General features: G+C 44.1%; 1 protein-coding gene across 3 annotated transcripts in view; it reads left to right on the top strand.

The window, feature by feature from the left end:
* The first annotated feature begins 266 nt into the window (after nucleotides 1–266).
* RAB17 (RAB17, member RAS oncogene family) overlaps nucleotides 267–12,338 on the top strand; it is a 59,720-nt gene continuing 47,648 nt past the window's right edge. For 2 of the 3 annotated variants that reach the window (XM_069225576.1, XM_069225574.1), the window contains exon 1: nucleotides 267–855. The gene's annotated coding sequence lies outside the window, so the exon portion shown is untranslated. Of the gene's footprint in view, nucleotides 856–948; nucleotides 1,033–12,338 lie in introns of those variants that run through there. The other variant, XM_069225577.1, reaches the window with a different exon arrangement.

The raw sequence follows: 12,338 nt of genomic DNA, 5'->3' as shown, positions 1-12,338 counted from the left end.
CCCTTGTTAAGGCTGAAAAACGGAAGTGACCCGGCTAGATTTAAACTTGTAAAGTCTAGGTTGCAGAAATATCTCCAGGTGAGGCCTTGAACCCACAGAGCTACTAACAGTTGACGCCGCTGCTCCCAATTAGCACGTTTTTTGGGATCCTTTTTGCGTCTGTTTGCTTTTTTGAGTTAATCATGTTGTGGTTAGAGATTACTTCTGAGAGGACAATGGGGGTGTGGTATAGGTCATCTCCCCGCCCCTCTGCCCCAAGCCTGGCCCGCATTCTTGGCCTAGCACAATGTTTATTATCTGCTTTCGGATTAGTGCTGTTCCCGGCCTGTGCCCTGTGTGGGCACCCCAGTCTCTTCCGTGTTGATGGAAGGACTTTGACCTCGAATACAACACATACTCTCCCGGCAGGAACCCTATCAAAGTGCAGTTAAGATTCAGTAGGCGTGGGCCGGGGCCCGCAGTACAGCTCTCGCTGGTTCTTCCCAGCATAACCTTACCCTGAGCCCGGCGGGTCGCCTCTGCCGGACCCTGGCCATTCCGTGCCCTGTGCCATGCAGGCCCCTACGCCTTGCTCTCCCTGCTCCTCGCCCTGTACCTGACTGACCTATGTTCTACTTGCCCCTGCCTGCCCGGACCCATCCGTGGGCCCCTCTGGTGTTTCATCCCTCCTGTGCTTGGGTTGCCCTGTCTGTGGCATTTTAATTTCCTCTGCCGGGCTGTCTTTCCACCCCTGGTCCTCTCTGGGAGTCCCCTCTGTGGAAGGGGGGCAGACGCCGGCTCCTGTGTATGAAGAGTTAACGCTGGAAATAACTCCGCGTGGCAGGAGCCAGGACTGTCCACGGCGCGCTCCTGCAGGTAGGTGTAGGTCAAGCTCTGGTTTAAAATTTGCCCCTGGCCTGCCCAGTAGGCTGTGGCCAAAACTTCGGGGGCTTCCTTGTTTTCGCGCACTTTGTCTTCCAGGGGCAGAAGGGAGCGACCCATCATTGACCCGAGGGGCCCTCCGCCCGGTAATGCCAGCATATTCTGATTAATGTAAGCAAACTTCTTTTGTGGCTTAGCTTTTAATTATTTAATTTCTGTTACTCTATAATCATCTTTCTGGTCGAGGCCTTCAACTCTCTATTTTTTATTAAAGTGTTAATTGCAAGTTTGAGTTTTCCAATTCTCTCTACACATTTCAGTAAAAGAGGTAATAATGTATATTTGCCCAGCCCACCATATAGTGGACATACTCTCATTCGATTTCAATTCAATGATCTTAAAAGCCCTCCCTAGTTCTTTGTGTTTAGCGGAGTAGAACACCATTCTACACTTCACAAAAAACACTTATTAATCCTGTGCAGACTTCTTAGTGTTTAGTGTGAAGTTTTCCGTCCTACATCATGAGTTCATTCCCCGTAGGTGGTACTTTGCTTAGATTGCCTGCCATGGACAATACGGATCCCTTCTTAGGCAATGTCTTATTTTTGTAGGCTGTTGTGAAAAACGGATTCTCACGTTTTATATCCATAGTTTTAGGTAAAAATTATTTTTAAAATAGCCGCCTTAGTTATCTTTTGCATGTTAAAAGAATCAGCTATGATCTTTCTTGTCTCTAACTCAGTTTGCACTTTTTCTAATAGATTCCAAGGAACTTCATTCTTGAACCTTAAAACATTTGCCAATTTTGGCTAATTATACGCTTTTCATTTTGGAGCATAATACAATTTGCTGGTAATCAGAGGAAGTTTAAACACCCCACATTTTAACATGTAGGACGTTAATTTTACATAGGTGCCACCTAGAGGAGTGTAAGCTTTTACTGCAGATGTTGTGTTTATGTTTATGTTTTTTAATGCATTTCGATACATTTTCAACCAATTTAATCTATAATTTCTTCTGGAAACTTTGTGTAGGAAGGGATAATTTTTCGAAATTTGTGTTTTGAGTACGAGCTTCTTATAAAAATGAATGTCTTGATAGTTCTCTTCAAGTATGGATAAAAAACAAGAAGATTCCTCTCTTTATCTTCCACCTCACGGGTAAAACCATAGGGGGTTATTTCTGAAGTCAGCAGCAAATTCCAGCTAATAATGTTAGTGGAAGTGGCCAAAGAACATTGTATGTTTGGGTATGCATCCGAAAATAAAAATCATCACTACTTTTAAAAATGTGATATGGGTGGTGAATGAGGAAGATGCTCATAACTTGGTAGCACTGGTGTGTTCATTTTTTAAATAACCCTTCACTGCCCATGAAATGAACTAAGGGGGAAGATATAGCTGGGAGTACAACTCACAAGAGGGAGCAGTCTGGTTGCTTTGGTGCATGTCTACAAATGGTGAAGCGAAGCGTCTTTGTCCTTTCTTCTTGTCCCACTGTTTGGCTTCAGCACACTCTGAGCTATGTCCCCTGGGGATTTTGCCTCTGGCACCAGAGGGGGATGCATAGTGCCCAGCCGGAAGGATGAATGTTAAACCGAAGTTTTGTCTCACACTGGCTGACCAGAGAAAATTAAATTATTCTGAAGGAGAAAGCATGGCTATCATTAAATCTCTTCCTATCCAAGATGGTCACTTTCCCAGTGTTTCTTGTCAGTCTTCCAATTCATGCTGGAATCAATCTTATTTCCTGTGATCTCTACCTAAACTGTATATTAGAATGTTTAGACTAGAGAGAAGGTTGTGTTCAAACTCTAGAATTACTATTTTTCATCATGTTCATCACCCACATTAAATATTTTGTCCCTCATATATTTGCAGCAGCATTCCTTGTTTGGTTTCCTTTTTGGAAGACCACGTGGGGGGCTCTTTTTCTCTTTTGCAATCTTGTCTCAACATGGTTTTGGTGTCTTGCTTTTCGAAAGTTGAATCATTCACCATCTTCAATCAAGAACTACCAATATTGTCAAGGAGCATATTTATATCCTTTGTTGCTATTTCCCTTCTAACTTAGACTCTCTTCATGAGACACTTCACACTTTTCCCATGCATGATAAGTGGAGGGTGACACTGTGGCTACTGAGTTTTTTCCCTTGGGAATCAAGAAGGAAACAAGAAAAATCCTAACAGGGCCTTAATACATACATGCAGCATGGAGGGCATGGGCATCATTTCGTTGTCACCAAGGGTCGCAACTATAACCCCAGGCTTGCCCCTTGCAATCCCTGGAACTGCCTTTGCGACCCCCGGCTTCAGAGGTGGCAACGTCAGTGCCTGGAACTCAGGTGCAACTCATTCTAATGGAGGTCAGTTGGGATTCCACTTCACTGGTTTTCTGTCATTTTTTTAGTACACAAATAGTAAATAATATTTTTCACTATTAGTATAATAAAACAGGGAATACAATTAGCTGGAATATGGCCCTATCTGACAGATAGGGTAAGTAAAAAATGCTTTTCAGTGTATGTTGTATGCATACTTGGGGGTGAGAGTGTGTTTATGTTACAGACTGTGTGAATGTCTGTATACGTGTAAACATGTATGTGTATGTCTAAGTATAGATCAAATAGCATTAGACGTCACTTCTGCTACCCCTGCCATTTTGGTAAATTGACGCCCATGCCGGAGGGCAGGGAACTATGGAGCACTTTCATTGCACCCCTTTGCGCCCCCTTACCGCCACCATGTGTGCACTGTATCTAATATTTTTTTCAAACATCATTTTTATTAACATGTTATAAAAACAGACATTGCATTGTATTCACGACATCGCTGCGTACCAGCCAAAGGGGGTAAATTTGCCTTCATAGTGTCATCACATATTTATGTATAAATAGATGGCTGTATAACAATACACAAGCCATCAAGTGAGTTAAGAGTGATTACATAAATCATTGACTAAGACAGTTCCACTGTCATTCTGTTCTATACATCTAATCCAAATGCGACCGAAAGCCATTTGTTATTTTATTTATAGCAGTATCCAGTATCTCGTTAACTGCAAAACATTGCCCCCACTCTATTCAAAAGCCTTCAAAAATAGAAAGTACGCCAGTATTCTATCCTTACTTAATAATATGCATCCAGGATTAGTCAACTATTTTTTCATTTCTGCTAGGGTATATTACAATCCATGGCATGGAGGCCTACCCCAGTGTCTGGTACTAATTAAAGTTGTATAAACAGCCCTCTACCCCCCATCCCTCAAATCAAATTTGCCTTAACCTGCTCAGTGCTCCTGTTAACATAGGGGCAATGTCTATTTCATTTTGCAAAAGGGAGGGGATAGGGTGGTGGGGGAAGGAGGCAACAAGGGGACAGCCCCTCCGTCCAGTACTTTGTATAGGCGTGGCATGGGGTAAGGATGGGATCTGCAAGTAGTACATTCCGTGCATCACAGGTCAATCTTTCCAGTTGATGCCTGTGCCCTCTGTAGACTCCTGGGTGTCCTCTAACCCATTCTGCCGGAGGCGTTCCATTAATATTTCCCAATATGCCGAAATGGGGTGTTTCCGCAGACCCTGTATTCCTCTCTATGCAAGGCTGCGTCCTGTGCCTCCCCACAACAGAGTAACTCTGTTCTCCATGGCTGGTCTGACGGGGTGAAGGGGACTTCCAGCGAATTGTAATTAACCGTTTGGCTAGTATAAGTGCTAGGTCAACAAATTCTAGTGGTCACTCCCGCTTTCCCTGGCCTGGGATACAGATCTAATATTCAGTGGTCTGCTGAATCCCAATAAGAGAGCTTAGTGATTTCACAAAGTGTGTTGCGGATGCTGCACCGTATCTAAGATACAGCGCACCATGGCGCAGGGTAGGGGGAAATAGCATCATTTTTATTGACACTATTGATGTACTCGGCAGGAGTAGCGCCAAATGGAAGCCCTCTTTTAACACCTGCTCTGAGCAGGTGTTAAAAGTGCAGTAAAAAATGACGCAAGGAAATCTGTTAGATTTCCTTGCGCCATTTTTTGGGCCCCTGTAACGGGGGAACGCCCCCTTTACATACATTATGCCTGGTGCAGGCATAATGTAGCGCAAAGGGTTACAAAGTGGTGCAATGCATGCGCCACTTTGTAAATATGTTGCAAGGATTTTGGCCTCGTTGGGCCACATTAGCATTAGAAAAATGACGCTAATGTGGTGCTAGGTTGGATTCTGTGTAGGGAACTAGAAGGGCTAATCATTTTAGTTGTGTACAGGGAGCCATAACTTCTAATTATTGCATGCCTTGATCGGTGGCGGTTTATGGATTAGTGTAATTCATACAAAGTCAAAGCAACACTGTTTCAAGCTGCCTTTAGTCTCGTTCGCCATCTTGTGGCCAGTTTTAGAATTGCAGCTATTTTATTTTATACCCCGAAGCCTTTCACCTGGTAATAAAAGAGAAGGAAGAGGTGGAGAGAGCCTGAGGCAGAGCGGTCAGATTTCCAAAATCAAAACCGAAATAGGCCATAAACACAGAAATAGGACTAATAATTGGCCCAATCCTGGACATGGAAGGAGCACAGCTGTACAAAACACCAGGTAGAAGGACAACATTGCACATTAACAGACTTACAAAGCACACTAGACCATACAAAAACAAACAAAAAAAAAGAAAGAAATATAAAAAAATACAAGTGTTTTAGAAAATGTAAATGGTGCTAAAATTGGAATGTTTTGGCAGCTCAAAGAATAAGATATTTGCGATCTCCTGTGGAACACAGTTTTCTTCCTCACAATATGGTTTAGGTTGCATTGTGGGACGTGTAGTCCTGCTTTTCGAATAAACAAACCAAATCAGGCACCTGCAAATAAATTATATTAAAAACAGGTCTGGTTAAGCTTTAATTTCGTTTGGCTACGAATGCAAAGAAATCAAATGTAACCCTAAAGGGAAATATTTGCATAAAAAGTAAAAAAACATCCAGGCCCCCCATTCCAGACTACATTTATCATTAACATTCCAGCACAGCTTGGTAAATCTGGCTGATGAAACACTGCAAACTGTTTTGTGAAATGACCCCTCTCCCTCCCCCATGCTGTGATGAAGTCCAAAGGAAGGCCCATGAGTCTGGTCTGAAACACTGAGCATAACTGTTTCATACCTGCAGCGCTGCATGAATGGGGTGAGGCAGCATATCAGGGAAGGCTTTAGGCAATTAGCTAACTTCTATTTGTGGTGTGATGTATGTAACAAGAGAGTAAAATGGAAGCATTCATAACATTTTACTAATGCACGTGCACATAGACTTACGTCCTAAACCAGGACATGTATTTATTTTAATTAAAACTGCTGGGCACCGAGAGAAGCCCTACTGTGAGGTAGATGAAAGAAGAAGCAAGAATGTAGACTTAAGGGCAGTGGGGTGTAGCAGGTTGTTTAGAGAAAGATGGTGCCTGGGGACGCTGAAAGTGGTTATTTAGGGGTCACACATAAGAAATGGGATGGTAATAGGGGCAGTGGGAGGGTGATGGTTTGAGGAGAAATGGTCAGTGGAGTTTAACATAGGTGGTAAAGAATGATGAAGTTCTGTGAAATTGAACTGAGAGTGATGTAATGTTAAGGTACTGTGAGGGAGAGAAGAGTGGGGCTATCACCGCTTTAGTGTTGCTATCTCCCAACCCATCAATCCCTGTATATGAAATCCCCTCACATTTACAGACAAAGCAACTCTTAATCTTCAGTCACCCAACCCAACCTTAAAGTGAACTCCCTATATGACCAGAGCGACTGCGAGAGGGGTATTAAGGCCCCTCCTGTTTTGGTCAGCTGTCCATACGCCCAGAGTGACTCTGAGGAAGTTTCTTCGGCCTCCCCTCGAGTGATTAACTTCTACGCACAAAGGGAGTGACTGTGAGGGGAATTCTTCTTGGCCTCCTTTTAGACTGAACTTCCCGTACATCCATAGTGACTCTGCGGGAGCGTCTAAAAACGTCTCCCCTTTTAGAATGACTCTCCCATACTCACGCAGAGAAAGTGGATATGCGGGAGCTTCTTGCCCCAGCTCACTCTGCACACACCTCAAATGACCAGAGTGACTATAAGGAGGATTCTTTAGAGTGAACACCCATATTATCCGAGTGAGTATAAGGGCGATTCTTCGTCCCTCTAGAGCTATCTTCCTGTTCATTCTAGTTTGGAGACAAACGCTTTCGCCTCCATCGGAGAGTGCGCCACTGTGTGCTCTGTGTAGCGTAGGAAATAGTCATTTCCCTTTTAAACATTCACTCATCGTGTGCTCATAGAAGTGATTCTCCCACCCGTGATCCCCACGCACCCGGCCAGGTCATGAGGCACAATATGTGCCCCTTCGGGATGAACAATATGCTTTTTGTGGCTGCGAGAGAGGTCCAATCACCCCTCCTTAGAGTGAATATCCTAAATATTCTGAGTCACTATAGGAAAGGTTTTTTTGCGGTCCACGTGCATGAACTCCAAGGTATGCGCTCTGACCGGCTTGAGAACACGTTTGGCCCTCTGTGAGTGAACTTTTATCCGTCCGCTCACAGGCAGCCGCGCATGCTCGTTGGTCCTTTAAGAGTGGACTCCTCCACTTCCGAGCAGCAGTCTAGGAGATTTACTTGTCATCCCAAGCAGAACTCAAAACTGTGTGCTTTGAAGGGCCGTGACGGGCTTTTGGTGGCCCTCTTAGACGTGAACACTGAGTATTGTCTTTGTCTCTGAAGTTTACATCTTCAGATTGCATGCTGCCTTAAAAAGCTCCTTCACACTAAGGGCCAGATGTAGCAAAGGGTTTTTCCCATTCTGTGTCAATGGAAAAATATGTTTGTACATATGGCCCTAAATTCCTAAAACCCTGCGTGAAATTTGGCAATGACTTAAAACTAAGACTGTTTCCCATTATCAAGGGACCCTCTCCTTACCTTTTATCCACTGTTTGCACCATCTCTCGCAATACGCCATACTCTTAAGTGGCACACCTGTCTGCCACAGTCTCTATTACTGTATCTCTGCAAACTGTTCACACTTAATTCTTATTAATTTAGTGCACCACAAAGAAGCTTGAGTAAGTGCATGAAATACTTTCATAGAATCCTAATAAACCACTGCATTAACCACTAATCATGGGTTCCAAAGTGGTGCACTACTTGATGCAAAATGGTTCAATGCCTTGCCAGGAATAGTATGTGCTATAGGAACTGAACTACAATGCAATACTAGGTATGCTTGGACTGACAACATATTGTTTTACCTGCATTTTCCACAGAAGGTTTGGTACTATTTCACAAAATGAATGTACCCATGTGTGCCGAACTTTGCAGGCCTTAAACCCTAGAGGTTTCCTGTATCTGACCTACAGGAATCATTCCAGCCAGTATAAGAAAATCCGCACACAGATTTCAACTTTTAGGCATTGCAATTTTTGGAAGTTTATCTGTGTTTGTAAATTGAGCGTATACTACGTTTTGCACCCAATGCCTTCCACAGGTATTGGATTGCTAAAGCACCCCTCACAATACATGATTTCAGAGATAAGGAACTTCACTAGGAGACATTGTTAAACAAAATGACATGCACAAATACAAACTAAAATAAAGGCCCTGTTCTATGTGAAGGTGGAACCTTCTTGAGTTACACCCTTTTACTTTTCCTTGCATGTTAAATTAAAAATGCAAACACACCAATAATTTAATAGTGCAAATGCACAAACGACTTTCAGCTGTCCCTAACTGAAATATCAAGTCTTGTGCTCATGCTGCCACCACAGATAAACAGTGCTCATGCGTCAGACCTCAGATAAAGCCCGTCGCTCACCATCTTCAGAAAGAACCTCAAGATGTGGCTCTTTTGAGAGGCCCCTCCCCTCCCCCCTCAGCGCCTTGCGATACTCACAGGTGAGCAGCCCCACTTTACAAATATTGAATGATTGATCAATTGGTTGCCACAAACAAGTATGCAGCATGTCACAGAAAAGTGCTTAACTCATAAGCATACCCTGCTTATTCCTTTTTGTTGTTCACCAGAAGTCCTTAGGTCAATCAGCCTGGGTAAAAATTTAGTTTCTGCTCCATCCTATTAACAACCTGTAACTTAGCTGAATGCTAGCCCGTGCAAGGATTTAAACTCCTAGCAGTCCCTTCCTTGCAATCTGAAATTTTTTCTCTTATTGATATAGTTTTTGTACAGCACAATCTTCACCCTAGACAAGAGTGCCAGAATGACAGACATTTTGATGGCTCATGTTTCCAAAAAACATCCTTATTGAATATAATGGCACAATCTGTAAAGGCTGGTAGTGAAACATGCTTCTGTGGTTACATTGATTTGGTGGGTGAGGCTCATCTACAATAGATGATAGATACATATAGCAACTGCTCTTAGCAGGCAGACATTATATAATTCTTCACAGTGGCTTTAAACATTATGAACGAGATGGCCAAGCGTATTTTAGTGAGTTCCCAATTTTCGCTCATTGCTCAAACATGCATTGGTAAAGAGTTTGGTAAAGTTGAGGCTTGTGGAGGTCTTTCTTCATAAGTCATTCCCCTAGAAAAGATCAGTTTGTTTAATAAGTATTTTGAGGTAGCCATTTGTGGAGCCTTATATGTGATACAAGCTGGCTCGTATGTCCCCTGTACTTCTAAAGGCATCAAGTCCAGTGATCTATTACACAAAAGGTGATGGGAGGAATACTTTCAATAGGTCTAACCACTGTCGTTTACTTGGAGTAGCATTCCAACCGAGCATTATTTTACCCAACATGCCACCTCAGTTTGGACCCAGCCATATTATAATAAGTCTTGACCCTGTGCCTATAAGAACAGTCCAGCCCAGATTGCCAGGACAGGTCCCCCCTCAATCAAAACATAGGCAACCCAAGACTGGTGTTTCTCTGATTTAACTCCTTTGCACGTTATTATTATGCAAGCTCAGCAAATACACCAAGCAAATTGTATTGCAGGGTGGATAAGAACTGCTTGAGATATAAGTAACCATAAATTACTTAGGATTTGTGATCTTGATTGTAACTTTAACTGAATCACGTTTGTGGACCTCTTTGCATATACCCATATTTATGTCTTGTCAGTAAGACATTTGGAATAAAACATGAGGAAGAGACACACTTTTCTCTAGGCAGTCAGCTCAATTCGGGAGAAGAAGAATACTATTACAGATCTCAGGAAGTGTCTCCAGTCAAACTGTTTTAACCTTGAAAGAGTGCAATGATCTGGATACGAGGTATAGGATTGGGTTAATGGAAGACTCAGGCCCTAATTATAACATTGGCGGTACATACCTCCTACTGCCGCGGTGACGGCTGCCAACATACTGCCATGGCGGCTACCATCAACCGCCATATTAGGAGCACTGCCTGACTTCGGCCACAATTAGGGCGGAAATCCGGCAGTGTTCATAGTGTTGGAAGGTGGTAACCTGGCGCTGCTAACCCCAGCACCCCCACACCAGTAGAACACCGCCAGCCGTATTATGACAGTAAAACGGCCTGGCGGTGTTCTGCTGGTGGGCCACTGCTTGAGGTAGCAGTACCCCTTCCCATACCCTGGTGGGCGACCTCCTCGCCAGACAAGGTAAGTCGGGCATCCGACAGGGAAGGTGGGTGGGAGGGTGGGGGGTGTTGTGTGTGTGTGTGTGTGTGCATGAATGTGTGAGTGTGTGTGTGAATGCATCTGTGTCTGTTGTGTTGTTTGCGTGGTTGTATGCATGTGAGTTAATGCATGTAAGAATGGTGAAGTGAGTGTATGTCTGCATGTCAGTGTGATTGTGTGTAAGAATGTGTGTGAGTATGTCTGGAAGTATGCATGTATGAATGCGTGTATGCCAGTGTGTGAATGAATGCGTGTCTGCCAGTGTAAGTGATTGGGTGTATGCGTGGTGCATGTCTGTGTACGTGTATGTGGGGAGGGGTTGTGGGGTGAGGGGCGCTGTGACCGTAGTGGGTGTGGGGGGGTGGTGGTGTGTGAGTGTGTGGCTGTGGAGGGTGGGGTCAGTTTTGTGGTGTGTGCTTGTATGGGCGGAGGAGTGTGAGTGAGTGGATGGGAGGGGGTGAGAGGGTGAGTTTGGGTGGAGGGGGGCATCAGGTGAGTGTTGGGTGGGTGGGGGAGCCAGGTAAGGAATTTTCTGTCACTGTTAGGGCCTACCGCCATTGTTTTCATGGAGTTGCTACCCGCTACGAAAACCATGGTGGTAGGCCGGCTCATAATGCCATGGGCGGTACTATGTCGGCTGCCGGGCTGGAGATAGATATCCCTGGCCCAGGGGCTCATACCCCCATGGTGGTATGAGTGGAGAAGTGGTGGGTTGGCAGCAGCCAGCCTGTTGGCAGTAATACCGCCACATCTGACCACCAGAGACATAATGACCACCTCAGTCAGCAGAAGTGATGGCGAAAAAGCAATAATTTAAATAGGCCTGGAACATGCACCAGGAGCAACAGTACTGTGAAGACAAGGGTAATGTTGTAAGGTTTTTAGCTTTGTGTAAAGAGCAAATAGGAAATGGCCAGGCTGGATGGACTGGGCTACCATTGTGATCTTAGACAGAGTTCTTTGTTATGTCATCTTTCAATTTTGTGACTTTATTTAACTACAGAAAACTATCTGCAACAAAAACAAAACCCATAGTTGTACTGCAATGACATCAGGCAGCTGGAATAGTGTCTTTGCTTGTTGGGTTCTGTTTAATATTAGGGCACCTGATTTGCAAATGAAAGACGGCAGCATTGAAATAATGTGTATTGACTGTGGTCTACACATTACATTTAGGTTTTATTGTTAGGGGGTATATATTTTACAGTGGTTTCTTAGATAGAGGAGGATGGTTGCTTAGGTCATAAGCAGGACCACTGGAATCATGCAGCAGGGTAGGGCAAAATTATGCAGCTGTGTTGCGTAAATTATGCAACAAGAAACAGTAAATTATGCAGAATAATGCAGCATATTTTGTGATAGTATTACTTCATTATTATGACATTTTTAGGTTGGGCATAGCAGCACGCAAGAGCTGTTTTTCTGATGTGTTGGTATCTGTGTGGGCTTTTAACCACGCCCACCTCACTCCCATCACTTTCACTTATTTGTGGGCTTGCCTTTCAAAAATCATTTGATGACATTGGTAAATGTCTTACTTTTGCCCCGCCTTGGGACGGTTTTGTTACCGACTTGGGGAGCGACCCTGTTACATGGATAATTGCATGTTCGCCGATATGTTTGACTGCAAGCGAACTTCTTTTTCATTTTGTGTCTCCTTCGCGCTCACGTTCATGGCGGCCGTGGCACTTCGAATTGACTTGTTTTATTCTATCAAAACAAAAACTGACAGGTTTCCAATGTCTCGGGTTTTGGCGCTTCCCTGAGTGATGTCACGGGGTGGAGGAGGGAGTGTGCCCCACAAATACAAGTGAGGCAAAGCTCCTGGTTCCAGGGCCGGGAGTCAGCGCGCCCTGGCTAGCA

The sequence above is a fragment of the Pleurodeles waltl genome, chromosome 3_1 (genome assembly GCF_031143425.1).
Source record: "Pleurodeles waltl isolate 20211129_DDA chromosome 3_1, aPleWal1.hap1.20221129, whole genome shotgun sequence".
Classification (NCBI taxonomy): Eukaryota; Metazoa; Chordata; class Amphibia; order Caudata; family Salamandridae; genus Pleurodeles; species Pleurodeles waltl.
This window is presented reverse-complemented; position numbering and strand designations above follow the sequence as displayed.